This window comes from Lepidochelys kempii, chromosome 2 (genome assembly GCF_965140285.1).
Source record: "Lepidochelys kempii isolate rLepKem1 chromosome 2, rLepKem1.hap1, whole genome shotgun sequence".
NCBI classification, from domain to species: domain Eukaryota; kingdom Metazoa; phylum Chordata; order Testudines; family Cheloniidae; genus Lepidochelys; species Lepidochelys kempii.
The window spans coordinates 253,234,814-253,256,718 of record NC_136381.1 but is presented as its reverse complement, the minus strand read 5'-3'; the positions used below and the strand labels follow the sequence as shown (position 1 = coordinate 253,256,718).

General features: G+C 44.8%; 1 protein-coding gene across 7 annotated transcripts in view; it reads left to right on the top strand.

The window, feature by feature from the left end:
* The window catches only part of DPP6 (dipeptidyl peptidase like 6), an 807,813-nt gene that overhangs the window by 579,126 nt on the left and 206,782 nt on the right, over positions 1 to 21,905 (top strand). The window lies entirely within an intron of this gene.

Sequence of the window (21,905 nt, the reverse complement as noted above, 5' to 3'; positions counted from 1 at the left end):
AGGCTGATTAGAACACCTGCAGCCAATCAAGAAGCTGCTAGAATCAATTAAGGCAGGCTAATCAGGGCACCTGGGTTTTAAAAAGGAGCTCACTTCAGTTTGTGGTGTGTGTGTGTGTGAGGAGCAGGGAACAAGAGGCACTAGGAGATGAGAGTGAGAACGTGGACTGTTAGAGGACTGAGGTGTACAAGCATTATCAGACACCAGGAGGAAGGTCCTATGGTGAGGATAAAGAAGGTGTTGGGAGGAGGCCATGGGGAAGTAGCCCAGGGAGTTGTAGCTGTCGCACAGCTGTTCCAGGAGGCACTCTAGACAGCTGCATTCCACAGGGCCCTGAGTAGAGGGCGGGCCTGGGTTCCCCCCAAATCCTCCCAATTCCTGGTCAGACACAGGAGGAGTCGACCTGGACTGTGGGTTCAGAAAAACGGCCAAGCTGAGGGCTGCCGTGAAGCTCCAAGGCGAGCAAATCCGCCAATAAGCACAAGACCCACCAAGGTAGAGTAGGAACTTTGTCACAGTATATATAATTATATATATTACCGATATTCTTTTTTCAATATTATTTATATCTATATCTCAATATATTTCAAATAATTAATTAAAACTGTATCTATCATTTTAATATTGAGAGATGTCTCTTACTTTAATGCTAAATTTGAACAAAGGCCAAAATAGAAAAATGCTGTATATTATTAAACAGTGGTGAAATACATATTCATATGTAAGAAGATACTGCAGACAAAATCAGTTGCCATAAAAAGTGCTGGTAATCAGGATTATTGGATTGAATCCAGTTTAATGATTGTAGGATTAGAGGAATCTTAAAAGTAAAGCTATTTTTTCTGGTCCAGGCAAGAATTTCTCTGTAGTCTTGTTTCTGGTCCGGCACTGATGACATTGTTGCTATATGGTAGCCCTGAATTGGCAGATAAATATTGTGCTAAGAAAATAGAAGTAACCAACATGCATGTTTCATGCTGTATCACCTCATCATCTCAGTGCAGTAAAAACCAAAGTGGAATACTTGACATGTATTTCTGATTGAGAAGTTTGAATGACAGACATGGGAACCATTGTCTATATATTTGAATATAGATGTTGTGGTTGGTCAGATTGCATCAGTTTCTATTGTAATACTGTTTTTGGTTGCTCATGTTTATGAATCTTTCACCTTTGAGGCTACAGTTTTCTATATGTGCTTTCTGTGAATAGATTTTTATTTTTAAGTTTGTGCAAAAAAGGTTTACAGTTTTCTCATTCGTAAAAAAAAAATTTAAAAAATTCTTGGAACTTTAACAATGCTAGAGTCAAAATGGCTGGGATTTAGATGTTAGAGTTTGACGTGGGAAAGGTCACCATTGTGCATGTTTTATTCTAGACAAGATTGCTTTTGCATTGACCAGCTTACGGGAAGACAGCAGAATTTGATTTTTATTTGTTGATAATTTCAACAGATCATATCTATGTGTATTTGTAAGCATTTTATTTTTTTATTTTTATTGATTTAAGTTTTCTCCTTTGTAGGAAGGTCACAGAATGGGTGTGGGTGGGGGTGAGTGTCAGACAATAATTATTTAATAACCATAGATGTTGAGATTCAAAAAGATAAAAGCTTTATAACTGTTAAAACACAAATTGTAAACATCACGTCAAAATATACCAAGTAAATATGAAACTAATAAGTTCTCAAGCAGTACTTATCTTACTTTGCCTATTTATAAATTGTAATGATTATTCATGGAAATACTGTTTCATCAGTTTGTTTATGTGCAGTGACATCTGTGTTTATCGACATTTACAGATAAAAATTTTGAATCCTTCCAAGCCTACTTGTTAGAATTGCAAAATAGTTCTGAGCATGCTCAGTAGATTTTATTCTGCTTGCTCAGGAAGTGCTTAGCTAAGGAAATGTACGCAGCTAAGTTAACTTTCTAATTAGGGTCATCATCTGGGACCATGACTGAAGCAAGGTGCACAGAGCAGAACCTTGACCTCATCCCCTGTACTCCATCTGAGGTTGTAAATAAGCAGGGATAAAGCCAAGGCAGTAGTATACCTTGTGAGATGCACAGAGGCTGAGTTAAAGGCACACTGGACTAGATCCTCAACCCTGGTTAAGTCCTCTTTGCACTGATCCAGTTTAAAGCTGCCTCAATCAGGCAGCCTCTATTGTATCATAATACAACAAAAGCAGAGTTATGTCACTAATTTCCTGACTCTTGAGTACTTAACCTTGCAACCTTTGTGCAGCTTTTGGTATAGGATAGAGGTAATATACTTGCTTGAGAAGGGAGGAGCAGGTGGTGTTTGTATCCTGGATTCAATTTAGATTAGAGTTTGGATGTTTTAGCACCAAAATTTAAAAACACAACCATTTGAAACTTTGGCATTATTTCAACTAGGAAAGCCCCTTTTCGTTTCGGTCTGACCTGGAACGGGTGATCAGATACAAAGGCCTTAGCCCCCTGGAATTCAGTGGGGTTTGGATGGAAGGGGATATACTCACTCGCATGCTGGCTTTTCTTTGGGGTTCCTCTTTCTTAAAATATGCCTGGATTCTAGCCACGAAGTTCAGTGCCTCCGAAATGCAGAGGCATATGATTTTTTGTGCCATAGCACCTTGATGTTAAATACATCAAATCTCAAGGCCAGTTTCGCAGATTTATGCTCTGGCAGGAGGCCATACTTGGATCATGGATGTCAGGAAAGGGCACTCTTCTTCACCATTCCTTTCTTCATGTGGTCCACCCCGCTTGCCAGCTGTACTCCCGAAACACACTCCTGAAGAGCTGACACTGCAGTCCCTTGAACTGACCCTGCTCCATTCAGGTTGCGCATGTGCCACTTATGCAAGTTATAATGATTTGATCTTCTGCAATGCCTGTCATCAGAGAATCTCAAAGGGTCCTGCTGGTTTTGATTTCCACCCGAATTGCATGCCGAGAATGTTTATGGATAATATAGCTTTTAGTGACTGAATTTTAAAATACCCTCGCAAACAGACAGCTTTTCTGTATTCTGTCCCATATCCATAGCTTGTTGGATTTGAAGAATAATAATTTTAAAAAAATAAACCATAAACTTAGAATCATAGAATATCAGGGTTGGAAGGAACCCCAGAAGGTCATCTAGTCCAACCCCCTGCACGAAGCAGGACCAATTCCCAGTTAAATCATCCCAGCCAGGGCTTTGTCAAGCCTGACCTTAAAAACCTCTAAGGAAGGAGATTCTACCACCTCCCTAGGTAACGCATTCCAGTGTTTCACCACCCTCTTAGTGAAAAAGTTTTTCCTAATATCCAATCTAAACCTCCCCCACTGCAACTTGAGACCATTACTCCTCGTTCTGTCATCTGCTACCATTGAGAACAGTTTAGAGCCATCCTCTTTGGAACCCCCTTTCAGGTAGTTGAAAGCAGCTATCAAATCCCCCCTCATTCTTCTCTTCTGCAGGCTAAACAATCCCAGCTCCCTCAGCCTCTCCTCATAACTCATGTGTTCCAGACCCCTAATCATTTTTGTTGCCCTTCGCTGGACTCTCTCCAATTTATCCACATCCTTCTTGAAGTGTGGGGCCCAAAACTGGACACAGTACTCCAGATGAGGCCTCACCAATGTCGAATAGAGGGGAAACGATCACGTCCCTCGATCTGCTCGCTATGCCCCTACTTATACATCCCAAAATGCCATTGGCCTTCTTGGCAACAAGGGCACACTGCTGACTCATATCCAGCTTCTCGTCCACTGTCACCCCTAGGTCCTTTTCCGCAGAACTGCTGCCTAGCCATTCGGTCCCTAGTCTGTAGCTGTGCATTGGGTTCTTCCGTCCTAAGTGCAGGACCCTGCACTTATCCTTATTGAACCTCATCAGATTTCTTTTGGCCCAATCCTCCAATTTGTCTAGGTCCTTCTGTATCCTATCCCTCCCCTCCAGCGTATCTACCACTCCTCCCAGTTTAGTATCATCCGCAAATTTGCTGAGAGTGCAATCCACACCATCCTCCAGATCATTTATGAAGATATTGAACAAAACCGGCCCCAGGACCGACCCTTGGGGCACTCCACTTGTGCAAGTTCTTCTGGTAATCTGAATAACCAGTGGAGTTTGTGTAATTGGTAATAAAAGAAATAGAGGAAAGTAAATGAGGAAAAAAGTGGTTTTGCTGAGTGACACAGTGAGATATTAAATAGAGAATACTTAATTGGTTTTGTTATGAATGGCTATTATTGTAATGTGGCGGTAAGGGGAAAAAAATTGCCCAGATCTTTTTTAGAGCTATTTGTTCTTCATTTCCAATTTAGCAGTCCATTACTGTGTGTGAGCTAGTTAAGAACAATTATATCCAGGAAATCCAAGCTGATTAATATGGACCAAACTACTAGAGTTTTCTGCACGACAAATTAGGACTTAGGGACTTTTATGGCTGGTACAACAGACACTATTATCTATTTTGCAGTTAAAGCAGTTCATTTTATATTGCTGAAAACTATGAAGAATTAATCATTGTAATTAGAGCTGGTCCAACTGTTGAGAATAGTTTATTTGGTGAATTCAGCCTTTTGTTCTGTTTTCAAGTTGTGACAGAGCCCATGATCATTTACAAAGTTTTTGTTTGTGTGTTTAATTTAGCATTGCATGACAAAAAGTTTGTGAACAAATGCCAGCCCCTACAGGCTACTCACAAACTGTTACACTTAGTTATTCACTGTTTGGAATGGACTATGTAAATGGCTTTACTGATCACATGATATTCCTTCTGTGGAGCCATGATTGACCAAAGCATTTAAGCACACGCTGAACTTCAAGCACAAGCAGACTTCAGCATGTGCTTTGCTCATTCTGGGCCTAGATTATTTAATTTTATAAACTACGTCTGTGTCCACCCAGAAAAAAAAAAACTAGGCCATGTTGCTATTCAATTAATTTTGTTTCTTGATTAAATAAATCTCAGCTTTGGGTCTAGAACTTGTGAAAAATTGTGCCAACAAAACCGCACTCACATGAATATTTTCCAGGCCTAGATTTGTGCTTTTGACTCCAATCACACACTTACTTATTCTACTTTAAATAAACATTTAAAAATTAATAAAATAATAACAATATGTTTGTTGCCTTCAAAGCACTAATGTTTATGGAAGGATGGATTCTCCTGTCGCATTGGTGGATGTGTGTTCAGCTAGAGCTGACTTGAGTTCTGGGTTTGTTTGTTTTTATGGCTTCTCAAACGGGAAGCGAGTCCAATCCGGGATTTGAAAATGGGGTTGCATGTCTTGCAAATGTAGTCATTGTTGGGGGTGGGTTTAAGGCCTTACGAAATGCTTTCTTCTCCTTCAAAGACCTCACACATCCTCCTCAAAAGCAATCATGGCCCCAGGGCACAGACCCCTCCGTCTGGGTCTGTCCAGTGCAACAATTTCCCAGGTTTTACTGTCTATCTTTCATGCTTTTCATGGCCTTCAAGGTGTCTTTATATCTGAGGATGGGTTGACCCTTAGCGCGGGTTCCTGTGCTCACTTGGCTGTAGAGCACGTCTTTCAGTATATGGGAGATCTCCATGCAGACCCCATGTCTGACCCAGTGAAGCTGAGCCCTGATGAGCACGCTCGCGATGCCAGGGATTTGGCATCTCTCAAGGACTTCAGTTTTGGGATCCTGTGCTGCCACTTGGTGTTGCAGGTGGATCTTAGGCAGCGAGGATGGAAGCTCTTCAGCTGTTTGATGTGGCATTGGTAGAGTGTCCGTGTCTCACAGCCATAGAGGAGTGAGGTGAACACAACAGCGAGGCAGATTTTTATCTTTGTTCTGAGGCAGACTCCATGCTCCCTCCAGGGCCTGGTCTTTGCTAGGCACTGAGTGAGCTCATCATCTAACAGGATGTTGCTGCAAAGTATGCTACCCATGTAACAGAATTTCCTGACCTATTTAAGGAGTGTGTTGTCATTTGTGACAATGGGTTAATGGTCCTCATGAAACTGGTGGCCTGGTACTGACTGGTGCATGACCTCCATCTTTTTCAGGCTGACTGTGAAACCAACACATTTTGAGGCATAGGCAAAGTGGTCCACGATAAATTGAATGTCCTTGAGCATGAGTCACCAGCAAACAGGAGCTCTTTTAATAGCTGTTCGTTTACCTTGATGTGGGCCCGGAGACATTGTAGATTGAATAGACCCTCATCCAATCTGAACCAGATTTATACACCTCTATCAAAGTCCTGGAATGAAAATAAAAGCATGGCTAAAAAGACGATGACAAAGAGGACTGGAGCCATTATGCATCCTTGTTCAGTGCCACTGGTGACAGAGAAGGCTTCTGATGAGTTACCACACTCCATTACCCTGGCTATCATGCCATTGTGAAATGATGATAGCACTCGTCTTCTTTGCGCAGCCAAATTTATGAAGGAGTTTCCATAGGCCCTCACAATTCACCACGTCAAAGGCCTTCGTCAAGTCAACAAACACCATGTACACGTCCTTGTTCTGTTCACAAAATCATGTCCAGGGTTCCACAGCCAGCATGAAAGCCAAACTGTGACTCTGGATATACCGAGTTCACTAGGTGAGAGACAAGCCTGTTGAGGACAACCCATGCAAGGATCTTCCCCACTATAGACAGCAGTCAGAGTCTGTGATGGTTGTCACAGCTAGATACGCTTTCCTTCCTTTTGTACGGATGGATTGTGAAAGCATCCTTTTACTCCTAGGGTACTATACCCTGTTCCTATATAGTCTTGAAAAAGCTGGTGAGTTTTCTGACCAGGTATGCATCTCCACATTTGTACTTTTCAGGTGGAGTACTATCAGGGCCTGCAGACATGCCCGTGGACAGAGGCTTGATGTCTTCAGTATCCTCGTCTAAAGGGGCCATGGACAGCTCCTCCAGGACAGGATGCTGTGGGAGTGAGTCAGTGACTTCATCGGACTTAGTGTATTGACAGTTCAGGAGACTATCAAAGTGCTCTTCCCACAAGAGAGAATATTGCCTTTGTCTGTGAGAAGCCAGTTATTGTCTACTGTGAGGACAGGGGCTGTACCGTTGGATTTGATGCCATACACAGCAAAGAGACCTTCATGGAATTCCTTCATGTTATGCTTGTCAGCTGCTTCCTGCAGTCTTCTCTTCCCATCAGTGGTTCTTCATTAGCCTTAATTGGGTTTGTAGTATATGTTTGGCCTCCTTCATTGCTGATTTCTTGTCCAAGATGTAGGATTTGTGTGTGGTGTGCACTGTCTCCAGTAGCCAGTCTATCTCAGTGTCATTCTCATTGAACCATTCTTGGTGTTTCTGCCTTACAAAGCTAAGAACCTTGGATACTGAACTATAAGTGACAACTCTGAACTTCTGCCAGGTTGTCTCAATGGCTGAGGAGTTCTCTGGGACCTCAGCTAACAATCTCTAGTGTCTGTTCCAACTTTGCTTGTTTGCTGGGGTCATTCATGTCAGCCACATTGATCTTCTTTGGTGTGAGGCATCTTCTGGGGCACTTTGGTGAGGAGTGTAGTGACATGATGCTTCTCACAAGCTGATGGTCTGACCAGCATCTGGTGCTTCTGAAAGAGCAGGTGATGTACACATCTTTAATGTCTTTAGACCATACAGTTACATAGTTCAGCATGTGCCGCTGTTTTAACTGGTATACATCCATGTTGTCTTACATTTGTTGGCACGCGGAGAGAAGAAGTTGACTGTTGGAGTTTGACCTTCCAGTGCTGTGATGGCCTAGCACAATGATCCATGTGTGAGTTGATTCCCACACAAGCAGTAAAGTTTCCAAGGATGATGAGCTTGTTCTGGTGTGACTCTGGTGAGATCTTCAAAAAATATCTCATTGCTCTCATCTATGAGAGTCATTGTCTATGCGTAAGCACCGACAATGGTGGCATACTGTTCTCTGGGCAAGTTTTATAAAGTCAATAATTGACTTCCTTGGGGAGCAAGTCAACCTTGCAGGCAATGTCAGACTATACCATAACCCCCACTATCTCAGCTCATCCTTGGCCTGTAGGAAATGTAGCCTGCTCCCATGTCCTCAAGGTGGCTCTCATTAGCCAGTCTGGTTTCACTGCAGGCAGCAACGTTTAAGTTGTACCTCTCCAGTGTTTTGGCAAGAAAGGCTGTTCTTCATTTCAGTCTTTGGTCACTGTCGAAGAGTTCTGACATCCCATGACCCAACAGTCACCCTGTGAGTCTTTGTTTTATGTCGACTGCTGAGTGGGCTGGCCAGCCAGGAGCGGTAGTGGGTACGGAAAGGGCACGCTATGTTTAGGGTTCCTTTTCAGTCCCCTTTCCCCAGATCGGGGAGAGCAGTGCTGTGCCTAAAAAGGCCTGCTCTGCTACCTCAGCAGGATATGGGCTCCAGATCTGCCCTGATCTGTCGAGAATGGCCATCACCCTGAGGCTGCCAGCGTGCAGAGTTGTGATGAAGAGATTGCCAGCAGCATCCTCTGCCTGTCCCCATCACCCCTTCCCCATCACCGCAGGACTCTGGTGAGTTGAGTAGGTTAAATGAATTGAATGAGTTAGCTGAACAACCTGCACTATGAATGGATTTAAGTGAGAAAGGTCTGTGCAGAGCCTTTCTCACTTTCTCATGCAAGCAGCTGGTGCAGTAGCTGCCACAAACCTGGCAGCTAACGTGGATGCAGGATTTGTATTCAGAGTTGTCCTTCTCCTAGATGAACTGCCAACCTGAGCTAAAGAGCCTCATCTGCTCATAAGTGTAATGCTTGGCCAGTGACTGCATATCAAGAGTGCCAGAACCAGGGGGAGGGGAACAGAGGGGCCATGCCCCCACTTTTAAAAGAGGAAGGGCCATGTCCCCCTCACCCCCCCACTTTTTAGCAAAAGAAACATGCCCTCCAGATTTCTGCCAGGGTTTGTGGCCAGCACAGCCTTTCAGCACTGACCAGGCAGGAAGGGACAAGAGCTGCTTCCAGCTGCAGGGAGGAGGAGGGAGGCCTGTGGCTTTGCAGAGCTTGTCCCTTCCCGTCTCCCGTCCCCCTGTGACTGTGGAGGCAGCTAACACTTCCAGGTGAGCTCTGCTTAACGCCGTTCATCCTCCTGCTTCCTGTGCTGACCTGGCAACTTCTATCTCTCCTCAGCCCACCCCTCCCTCCTCAGCCGCCAGGCAGCCCACAGGCCTGCCCGTGGCATAGGGATACCACTGGGCTGTGGTTTGTTCACAGGATGAGCCGCTCCGGTTCAGCCAGCGTGTGCCCGCACCATGTCCAACCCCCTCGGGCCTGTAGGGGGCGCCGTGCTGCAAGGAAAGGCTGGCGAGCGCCGCTGCCACCCCCGCTATGTACACAGTGGTGGTGGGTGTGGGCAGCACGGTGCTGCACTGCCATATCTACAACGAGGCAGCCACAGTCAGAGGCTCCAGCAGGAAGGTGAATGGACGGAAGAAGGGAGGAGGCTGCTGAGGGTAAGGGGGGAGGAAACTCAGCCCCACTCACTACTACATGCCGTGGGGGTCTTCCTCTTCCCCTTTTCCTCCCACACCCCGTTCCGCCATCCGGGCAGGGTGTACCCCACGCACCCCTCCATCTGCATCTCAAAGATGGGGCTTTGCCCTCACCCCTTCCCCTAGCCCTGCCATGCATTTGGCAGACCCAGACCCCACCCCTCCATGGACAGACTCTGCCCTCCACACCCCCAGAGAGGGGCTTTCTTCACCTTCTTCTGGTGGTGGCTCAGACCCTGCCTCTCTCAGCAAGGTTAACTCCTAGGGTGTGTTTCAGAGTAGCAGCCGTGTTAGTCTGTATTCGCGAAAAGAAAAGGAGTACTTGTGGCACCTTAGAGACTAACCAATTTATTTGAGCATGAGCTTTCGTGAGCTACAGCTGTAGCGCTGTAGCTCACGAAAGCTCATGCTCAAATAAATTGGTTAGTCTCTAAGGTGCCACAAGTCCTCCTTTCCTAGAGTGTGGGGGCTCAGTCCCAGCAAACCCTAGCTCTTCCTCGTATAGGCTGCTCCTTTTCCCACTCCCACTAATGGCGCCACAACCAGGGGGGCCAGGAGGTCATGGCCTCCCTCCACCCACTTCTACAAAGATTCTGGGGTGCCCTTGCTGCATATATAATGCAGGTTGCCCTTATATTGCCATCACAAGGCATATCCTTCATTGCCGTTCTCTGTGTTGACACTGATGTGTTCTTCTGCGTTGTCTGCTGATAAAGACTTTGTCATAACCCTAGCAGGAAGGTTTAGGGGATTCCTCACACTTATCCAAGATATGACCCAAGACTACTGGAGGGCGGGAACATCTCACTCTTCCCGTATAGACCTGTCAGATCTTCCCACTGCCCCAACTAATGTGCATAAATATTAATAAATCTTCAGAACATCCCTTTGGGTTAGTTAAGGACTATTACTATGATAAATATGACTGAAAATTAGGTACTATCACAGCTATCACCAGTAATACTGCTAATATTGTAGCCCTGATACTGAATGAAAATTGAAATAGATTTAACCAGTTCAGTTGCGTACTGGGACCTCGTCTGTAGAGATAATTATTCCCTTTTATTTTATATGGGTATGGAAATGGAGGTTTTGGTACTTGCTCATGGAGACTAGATCCCTTGTGTGCTTTGCAGTTGCAAAAATTCAGAGGAATGTTGACTATCAGCGAATGCTAATTGCTAAAACTCAGGCTAATAAAGAGCATTTAGCAAGTTTTGCCTCTAAACAGTCTTTTCTCAGATTATTGCCATTTTTATATCCAGAACATTTTAGCACCACTAAATGTGAAAAAATGCGTACTTGTTACCTACCATAATTACTCACAGACTAGCTGGATAAATGACAGCAGCTTTAGCTCATACCTACGAAAATTCAGCCTTGAGAAGGTCAAACTTTTCGTCTGCTGAATTGTTTTGTGAGGATTATGTCCAGAAACACGAGTGCACGCATCTCAGGCAATAATAGTTCTCTTTTCCTGTCTCAGTGAAGGACAATGATCATTCAATGACTTTTTTTTCCTCATTCTTTGGTTTGTTGCCATCAGACTCTCAGCAATTTCATGGAAACTCATAGGCCCAGGCGCCAATCCACTTTTTCTATCTGTAACGATGCATCAAGTTTTCTAATCAGTGTTGGATCCCTTCCATGGATATAGCAACTTCAGTCACTTCTTTAAGAATCAGTAACTATACATAGGTCTTATGTCATGTTTTTCATCCATTGACCACAAAGCACTTGCAAAGGGTAGTCATTAGTCTCTATTTTACAGATGAGGAAACTGAGGCAAAGAGAAGATGGAGCCAAAATTTTCAAAAGAGGCCACTGATTTTGTGTATTTTTGCTTGTCCATCTTGGGACAAAAGTCCTAACTGGGATACAAGTCTCAGAGCTGCTGAGAACTGGCTGCAAGCATTTAGCTCTTCTGAAAATCAGGACACTTTCATTTAGATGCTCAATTTAGGCACCCAAGTTTGAAAATGTTGGCTTTCATTTCTTGGACCCTCTAGTACTTTAACCGCCTTATGCCTTTTTTTTAATTCATAATACTCCATTTCCCAAGTGCAATAAAGTCACATCTTTTTGTTTAATCATGTACTTTTGTACCCTATTTATAGTGATAAGAATGAACAGAAATGCTGCAACTCCATTTACATAACAAAAGATGAGTCTTGTATGCACTGAACTATTGTATTAACAAGAGAGCATTGGAAACACAAATGAGGTTAATTTTGTGTGTGATCATTTATTTTAGATTCAATAGCTGTGGAAGTAGCTATTATTTGAGAATACTAGAGGCCAGTCAATTGTTAAGACGCTTGTTTAAAAGTACGTTGCTTAATATTTTTAAAATTGTGAATATGATCTATTTAAAAATGTGTTGCAAAATACTCTCTGCTTTTTCTAATCTCAAAATTACAATGAATAAATTCCCTGATCCCCTTTTTGCAATACTGGGTGCACAGCATGAACAAAATAGGCAATGGTGATTTTAAAAAGCATCCAACAAAGTTAATTTGAAAAGCAACCCCATGCTTTCAATTACCTTTCTGAAATGCCAAAATGGAAGTGTGCAACTTGTGCAGGAAACCAGTGCTTCCTAGCCACAGTGAATTAATTATGCTGTATTGCCAATGGGGCATGAGGATTAATCGGAGGAAGTGACAGATGTTACAGCTACTACAAATTAATCACTGTCCATACACGAATATCAATATTTCTGTCAGACATAACAGCATATGGAGTTTTACTTTACTGCATTGGTAGCATACATTAATTGGTTCAGGCTAATTAAAGCTTGATTTATGTTATGGCGCAGGGGAGAGAACTCAAATGTACAAGTCTTGAGGGACTGATGTTGCCTTTTGGGCTGAATTTTTACAGCCGTCCTTAAATTTTGTACAAATAACAGCTTTTCAAATCTCATATTTTGCAAGTTCTACAGCAAAATCTATTCAGTCAAGAATGCTCACTGCCTTTTATCTGCCTTCCTTCAGTCACTCAGATATTTATAACATTAAAATATTTAACTTGAGCCATCCTGAGATGTATGGGTTTCATCTGAGTAACCCCACTATCAAATTACAGTAACCCTTGTTGTTCCTTCCTGTTATCTGCCTCCTGTCAGTCACTCCCATTCTTGTCACATTTAAATTGGAAACTACCAGCACAGAATCATGGGAGCAGAACTGGAGGCAGGTTGGACATCTATAAGTTCTTCTGAAGGAGAAGCTGCAGAGTGATTGGAGAAACAAGCATTCAGAGCCGGTTTTGAACTACCTTTATTAATGACAAACAAGAAGAAAAGTGCACAAGTACACCCTGTAATTTACTATGCCTGAGCACCATCAGGAGGAGCTCATTCGAATTCCTGACAAAGAAAATGTGTCCCTTTATGTTCTCTTCATATTGCTTTGCCCTTAAAAGTGACCTCATGCATTGACACAGTTCAGATTGATTGTGGAGCATGTCTTGTTTTAAACAAGAAGGTGGAGATTTTCACAGGTGCCCCAGGAGGTTAAGCACTCAAATCCCATTGTAATTCAATAGGAGTTGGATGCCCAACTTCTTTAGGTTCTGCTGAAAAAAATCCAGATTAAATTTAGAATCTGTCATTTTCCAAACATGCCCTCAGGGGATGAAAATATAACTTGTTGCAAAAATGTGGTGGAAACTATGAATTCCAAATATAAGCTGTTTTTTTTTTAATAAAACAAGTACATGATAAGTGTCTAAAACAGCTCACTGGGAGGAATTCCAGGTGACGTTTAATAGACAGCAGCCTTCCATTGGCTCTCCAATGGGGGCTGCGGGAAGGGCAGCCAGCATGTCCCTCAGCTCGCGCCGCTTTCTGCAGCCCCCATTTGCCTGGAGCAGTGAACCGCAGCCAGTGGGAGCTGCGATCGGCCAAACCTGTGGATGCGGCAGGTAAACAAACTGGCCTGGCCCGCCGGGGCTTTCCCTGAACAGGCGGTGCCCCTAGTTTGAGAACCACTGCTCTAGACCTTTAATAATTTCTGTTGCTCTCCTCTGGACTTTCTCCAATTTGTTCACATCTTTCCTGAAATGTGACACCAAGAACTGGACACAGTTGAAGCCTAATCAGGGCGGAGTAGAGTTACTCCGAAGAATTACTTCTTATGCCTTGCTTACAACAGTCCTGCTCATACATCCCAGAATGATATTCCCATTTTTTGCAACAGTGTTACACTATGGATGGAGGTAGGGAGGCTTTGCATGGAAATAGGGGGGTTTTCTTTAGCCTCCATGTGCCCCTAATGCAGGGGCAATCAAAGAGAAAATGTTTGTGCTCCCTAATTGAAAAGATTGAAAGGTGGCCAAAGCATGCCACACTCCCACAGAATCCTGGATCAGCATGTTAGAATGGGGCTGTCTTGTAGCTGGAAGCATTTGCTGGGAGGAGCACATGCTGCTCCTTTACTTAGATCACAGGCTCTTCAGGGCATGGATCATCTTTTGATTCTGTGTTTTGTACAGTATCCTGCACAATGGGACCCTGATCTCTGATTGGGGTCTGTCATAAATATAAAGGGAAGGGTAAACCCCTTTGAAATCCCTCCTGGCCAGGGGAAAGCTCCTCTCACCTGTAAAGGGTTAAGAAGCTAAAGGTAACCTCGCTGGCACCTGACCAAAATGACCAATGAGGAGACAAGATACTTTCAAAAGCTGGGAGGAGGGAGAGAAACAAAGGGTCTGTGTCTGTCTGTAGTCGTCTTGGCCAGGGACAGAACAGGAATGGAGTCTTAGAACTTTTAGTAAGTAATCTAGCTAGGTATGTGTTAGATTATGATTTCTTTAATTGGCTGAGAAAAGAATTGTGCTGAATAGAATAACTATTTTTGTCTGTGTATCCTTTTTGTAACTTAAGGTTTTGCCTAGAGGGGTTCTCTATGTTTTTGAATCTAATTACCCTGTAAGATATCTACCATCCTGATTTTACAGGGGGGATTTCTTTATTTCTATTTACTTCTATTGTTTATTAAAAGTCTTCTTGTAAAACACTGAATGCTTTTTCATTGTTCTCAGATCCAAGGGTTTGGGTCTGTGGTCACCTATGCAAATTGGTGAGGCTTTTTATCCAACATTTCCCAGGAAAGGGGGAGTGCAAGTGTTGGGAGGATTGTTCATTGTTCTTAAGATCCAAGGGTCTGGGTCTGTAGTCACCTAGGCAAATTGGTGAGGCTTTTTACCAAACCTTGTCCAGGAAGTGGGGTGCAAGGTTTTGGGAAGTATTTTGGGGGGAAGGACGCGTCCAAACAGCTTTTCCCCAGTAACCAGTATTAGTTTGGTGGTAGCGGCCAGTCCAAGGATAACGGGGGTAATATTTTGTACCTTGGGGAAGTTTTGACCTAAGCTGGTAAAGATAAGCTTAGGAGGGTTTTCATGCAGGTCCCCACATCTGTACCCTAGAGTTCAGAGTGGGGGAGGAACCTTGACATGGTGGCACAGTGGTGGGATTAACCTGAAATCATTTTGAGATCCAGTTGAGATTTTTTGAACTAGAAATACAGATTTTAAAAAGGAATTTTTAGGAAGTCCAGAAAGCAGCTTTGAAACTGAAAGCAGCTTGGTTTCTCTCTGCTTTGTGGTCAAGCAGAGACAAAAGGAGATTATCTTGTGAATTGCAGGTTTTCTTTGCCTGGAGGCAGGGTACTTAACTCCTGCAGGGAAATTCACAGTCTTCCAACCCAGAGGTTTTTTTTTTCTTTTCTTCCTAAAAGTAAATAGGGGGGGTGTGCTCTACCCATTTGCCTGGAGACAAAAGTGGCAGGGTTTTTTTTTTAGGATTTTGATTTTTTTTTGTTTTACAAGGAGCACAGGTTTGAAAAGAATTTTTTTTTTTTCTTTGGGCTGGGTAAGCAGGTTTCCAAGTAGTTGGAGGTTTTTTGCTTTAATTTGGGCCCAGAGCAGAGACAAGGGAATTGTCTTTTTCTGTAGGCTGACAATCACTATCAGAGAATAGGTATTCTATTCCAGCACAGCAAAATTTTACAGCCAAGTTTTGTTTGTTTATTTCTAAACCTCGGGTGTAAAGTTAGTTAAAAACAGAGAGGTTAGAATGGCCAAATCCTCAGCTCGACTACAGCTGGAATTAGCCAAATTTCAGGCTGAGGAAAAACAAAGGGAACATGAAAGACAGATAGAACTCATGCAGCTGAAGAAGGAACAAGCAAGGGAGGCAGAACAACACCAAGAGGCTGCCCACAAGAGGGAAATGGAGGCAAGGAAGCATGTGGAGGAGGAGAGGGAAAAAGAGAGGAAGCATGTGGAGGAGGAGAGGGAAAAAGAGAGGAAGCATGTGGAGGAGGAGAGGGAAAAAGAGAGGAAGCATGTGGAGGAGATGGAGAGGATAAAGGCCCAGCAGAATATACCAACAAACCCTAGCAATCCTTCTCCAGGTACCACTTCCCATCCCAGAAAGTTCCCCACCTACAAGGCAGGTGATGATACTGAGGCCTTCTTAGAAAACTTCGAAAGGGCCTGCCTTGGGTACAACATCTCTACTGACCAATACATGGTAGAGCTGAGGCCGCAGCTCAGTGGACCCTTAGCTGAGGTGGCAGCTGAAATGCCTAAAGAACATATGAACAAGTATGAACTGTTTAAATCCAAGGCGAGAGTCAGAATGGGGATAACACCCGAGCAGTCTCGTCGGAGGTTCCGAGCCCTAAGGTGGAAACCAGACATGTCATTTACCCGACATGCCTACCACATTGTGAAACATTGGGATGCCTGGATATCAGGAGCAAGTGTTGAATCTCCAGTAAATTTGCCCTTCCTAATGCAAATGGAACAATTCTTAGAGGGTGTTCCTGAGGAAATAGAAAGATACATCCTAGATGGGAAACCCAAAACTGTAATTGAGGCAGGAGAGATTGGAGCCAGATGGGTGGAGGTGGCAGAGAAGAAGAAAACTGGTCGCAGTTGGAGCGGAGACCAGAAGGGACCACCCCAGACCACACCCTATTACCGGGGGCCGCCCAAAGCCCCACCTACCTCCCAAAGAACCCTCCAGACCCCTTATCGTCCCACCACCCCGTTCTCCAGCAACCCACCTCGCCCCGGTGACCCGTCAGCTGGACGATGTTTTAAATGTAACGAGCTGGGGCATGTAAAGGCCAACTGCCCCAAGAACCCCAACAGATTACAGTTCATTGCACTGGAATCACACCAGAGGTCCACAGGCCCAGATACCTCCCAGATACCCTTGGAGCGGAGGGAAACTGTGAGTGTGGGCGGGAAGAAGGTCACCGCGTGGAGGGACACCGGAGCACAAGTGTCAGCTATCCATGCTTCCTTAGTGGACCCCAATTTAATCAACCCAGAGATCCAAGTGACGATTCAACCCTTCAAGTCCAACTCTTTCAATTTGCCTACAGCCAAGTTGCCTGTCCAGTACAAGGGCTGGTCAGGAATGTGGACTTTTGCAGTCTATGATGATTATCCCATCCCCATGCTGTTGGGGGAAGACTTGGCCAATCATGTGAAGCAGGCCAAGAGGGTGGGAATGGTCACCCGCAGCCAGGCTAAACAAGCCGTGAGGCCTAGCTCTGTTCCGGAAACTTCTATCAGGACCCAGTCAGAGGTGATGGACCTGGACCCCAGGCCAATGTCTGCAACAGCAGTAGTGGATCCAGTCCCAGAGACCCAGACGGAACCAGTCCCAGAACCGGAACCAGCCGAACAACCAACACCAGACCCCGTGTCAGCACTGAATCCAGTACTTGCAACCTCAACACCAGAGGGCCCCACCGAACCTGAACTGGCAGCAGCTGATAACCCTACACAAGAGGCTCAGCCGGAGCCTGAATCCCAACATAGTGCACCAGCGGAGAGCGGTTCACAGTCAACAGAAACAGCTCCATCCCCTATATCGCTTCCAGAGGGACCAAGCCTAGGTCCACAATCCCATGAGGAACTGATGTCTCCAGCATCAAGGGAACAGTTCCAGACCGAACAGGAAGCAGATGAAAGCCTCCAGAGAGCTTGGACGGCGGCACGGAGCAACCCACCGCCTCTCAGCTCTTCTAATCGATCCAGGTTTGTTGTAGAAAGAGGACTTTTATACAAGGAAACTCTTTCTGGTGGACACCAGGAAGACTGGCATCCTCAGAGACAGTTGGTAGTTCCAACTAAATACCGGGCCAAGCTCTTGAGCTTAGCCCATGATCACCCTAGTGGCCATGCTGGGGTGAACAGGACCAAAGACCGTTTGGGGGGATCATTCCACTGGGAGGGAATGGGCAAGGATGTTTCTACCTATGTCCAGTCTTGTGAGGTGTGCCAAAGAGTGGGAAAACCCCAAGACCAGGTCAAAGCCCCTCTCCAGCCACTCCCCATCATTGAAGTTCCATTTCAGCGAGTAGCTGTGGATATTCTGGGTCCTTTTCCGAAAAAGACACCCAGAGGAAAGCAGTACATACTGACTTTCATGGATTTTGCCACCCGATGGCCGGAAGCAGTAGCTCTAAGCAACACCAGGGCTAAAAGTGTGTGTCAGGCACTAGCAGACATTTTTGCCAGGGTAGGTTGGCCCTCCGACATCCTCACAGATGCAGGGACTAATTTCCTGGCAGGAACTATGGAAAACCTTTGGGAAGCTCATGGGGTAAATCACTTGGTTGCCACTCCTTACCACCATCAAACAAATGGCATGGTGGAGAAGTTTAATGGAACTTTGGGGGCCATGATACGTAAATTCGTAAATGAGCACTCCAATGATTGGGACCTAGTATTGCAGCAGTTGCTCTTTGCCTACAGAGCTGTACCACATCCCAGTTTAGGGTTTTCCCCATTTGAACTTGTATATGGCCGTGAGGTTAAGGGGCCATTGCAGTTGGTGGAGCAGCAATGGGAGGGATTTACACCTTCTCCAGGAACTAACATTCTGGACTTTGTAACCAACCTACAAAACACCCTCCGAACCTCTTTAGCCCTTGCTAGAGAAAACTTACAGGATGCTCAAAAAGAGCAAAAAGCCTGGTATGATAAACATGCCAGAGAGCGTTCCTTCAAAGTAGGAGACCAGGTCATGGTCTTAAAGGCGCTCCAGGCCCATAAAATGGAAGCATCGTGGGAAGGGCCATTCACGGTCCAGGAGCGCCTGGGAGCTGTTAATTATCTCATAGCATTCCCCACCTCCAACCGAAAGCCTAAGGTGTACCATATTAATTCTCTAAAGCCCTTTTATTCCAGAGAATTAAAGGTTTGTCAGTTTACAGCCCAGGGAGGAGACGACGCTGAGTGGCCTGAAGGTGTTTACTACGAAGGGAAATGTGCTGGTGGTGTGGAAGAGGTGAACCTCTCCATGACCCTTGGGCGTATGCAGCGACAGCAGATCCAGGAGCTGTGCACTAGCTACGCGCCAACGTTCTCAGCCACCCCAGGACTGACTGAACGGGCATACCACTCCATTGACACAGGTAATGCTCACCCAATTAGGGTCCAACCTTACCGGGTGTCTCCTCAAGCTAAAACTGCAATAGAACGGGAGATCCAGGATATGTTACAGATGGGTGTAATCCGCCCCTCTGAAAGTGCATGGGCATCTCCAGTGGTTCTAGTTCCCAAACCAGATGGGGAAATACGTTTTTGCGTGGACTACCGTAAGCTAAATGCTGTAACTCGCCCAGACAACTATCCCATGCCACGCACAGATGAACTATTAGAGAAACTGGGACGGGCCCAGTTCATCTCTACCTTGGACTTAACCAAGGGGTACTGGCAGGTACCGCCAGATGAATCTGCCAAGGAAAGGTCAGCCTTCATCACACATCTCGGGCTGTATGAATTTAATGTACTCCCTTTCGGGCTGCGAAATGCACCCGCCACTTTCCAAAGACTTGTAGATGGTCTCCTAGCGGGATTAGGAGAATATGCAGTCGCCTACCTTGACGATGTGGCCATATTTTCGGATTCCTGGGCAGACCACCTGGAATATCTACAAAAAGTCCTTGAGCGCATAAGGGAGGCAGGACTAACTGTTAAGGCTAAGAAGTGTCAAATAGGCCTAAACAGAGTGACTTACCTTGGACACCAGGTGGGTCAAGGAACTATCAGCCCCCTACAGGCCAAAGTGGATGCTATCCAAAAGTGGCCTGTCCCAAAGTCAAAGAAACAGGTTCAATCCTTCTTAGGCTTGGCCGGTTATTACAGACGATTTGTACCGCACTACAGCCAAATCGCTGCCCCACTGACAGACTTAACCAAAAAGAAACAGCCAAATGCTGTTCAGTGGACTGGAAAGTGTCAGAAGGCCTTTAACAAGCTTAAAGCGACACTCATGTCTGACCCTGTACTAAGGGCCCCAGACTTTGACAAACCGTTCCTAGTAACCACAGATGCATCCGAGCGTGGTGTGGGAGCAGTTTTAATGCAGAAAGGACCTGATCAAGAATTCCACCCTGTAGTGTTTCTCAGCAAAAAACTGTCTGAGAGGGAAAGCAACTGGTCAGTCACTGAAAAAGAATGTTATGCCATTGTCTACGCTCTGGAAAAGCTACGCCCATATGTTTGGGGACGGCGTTTCCACCTGCAAACCGACCATGCTGCACTAAAGTGGCTTCACACCGTCAAAGAAACTAACAAAAAACTTCTTCGGTGGAGTTTAGCTCTCCAAGATTTTGATTTCGACATCCAACACATCTCAGGAGCTTCTAACAAAGTGGCTGATGCACTCTCCCGTGAAAGTTTCCCAGAATCAACTGGTTAAAATCGTCCTTGAGATGTGGAAAATATTGTTAGTCTTTATGTACTTGGTAGTATATTTAGAGATGCATGTGTCTTAACTCTGTTTTTCCTAGAGCTCCAGGAAGAAATCCCAGCCAGTGTTTCACCCTAGCTGAGATTTGGGGGGCGTGTCATAAATATAAAGGGAAGGGTAAACCCCTTTGAAATCCCTCCTGGCCAGGGGAAAGCTCCTCTCACCTGTAAAGGGTTAAGAAGCTAAAGGTAACCTCGCTGGCACCTGACCAAAATGACCAATGAGGAGACAAGATACTTTCAAAAGCTGAGAGGAGGGAGAGAAACAAAGGGTCTGTGTCTGTCTGTATGCTGGTCTTTACCGGGGATAGACCAGGAATGGAGTCTTAGAACTTTTAGTAAGTAATCTAGCTAGGTATGTGTTAGATTATGATTTCTTTAATTGGCTGAGAAAAGAATTGTGCTGAATAGAATAACTATTTTTGTCTGTGTATCTTTTTTGTAACTTAAGGTTTTGCCTAGAGGGGTTCTCTATGTTTTTGAATCTAATTACCCTGTAAGATATCTACCATCCTGATTTTACAGGGGGGATTTCTTTATTTCTATTTACTTCTATTGTTTATTAAAAGTCTTCTTGTAAAACACTGAATGCTTTTTCATTGTTCTCAGATCCAAGGGTTTGGGTCTGTGGTCACCTATGCAAATTGGTGAGGCTTTTTATCCAACATTTCCCAGGAAAGGGGGAGTGCAAGTGTTGGGAGGATTGTTCATTGTTCTTAAGATCCAAGGGTCTGGGTCTGTAGTCACCTAGGCAAATTGGTGAGGCTTTTTACCAAACCTTGTCCAGGAAGTGGGGTGCAAGGTTTTGGGAAGTATTTTGGGGGGAAGGACGCGTCCAAACAGCTCTTCCCCAGTAACCAGTATTAGTTTGGTGGTGGTAGCGGCCAGTCCAAGGATAACGGGGGTAATATTTTGTACCTTGGGGAAGTTTTGACCTAAGCTGGTAAAGATAAGCTTAGAAGGGTTTTCATGCAGGTCCCCACATCTGTACCCTAGAGTTCAGAGTGGGGGAGGAACCTTGACAGGGTCCTTAGACACTATTGCATTGCAAGTAATAACCTCTGAAGGATATGTAGGATCCACTGCTTGTAGGCTTACAGACTCAAGTCTGCATGCCTTAGCCCTGCATAGATAGTTTCCCTCTGGCCCTGGCTGCTGGAATTGTGCACCTCCACTCATACCCCTTGTCAGGGTCCCCCCCCACTCTGAACTCCAGGGTACAGATGTGGGGACCTGCATGAAAGACCCCCTAATCTTATTTCTACCAGCTTAGGTTAAAAACTTCCCAAGGCACAAATCTTTCCCTGTCCTTGGATGAGTACTGCTGCCACCACCAAGTGAGTTAGACAAAGATTCAGGAAAAGGACCACTTGGAGTTCCTGTTTCCCCAAAATATTCCCCAAAGCCCCTTCACCCCCTTTCCTGGGGAGGCTTGAGAATAATCTACCAACAGATAGGTAAACAAGGTGAGCACAGACCAGACCCTGGGGTTTTTAGGACACTAAAAATCAATCAGATTCTTAAAAAACAGAACTTTATTATAAAGAAAAAAATAGTAAAAGAAACACCTCTGTAAAATCAGGATGGAAGGTAATTTTACAGGGTAATAAGATTTAAACATAGAGAATTCCCCTCTAGGCAAAACTTCAAAGTTACA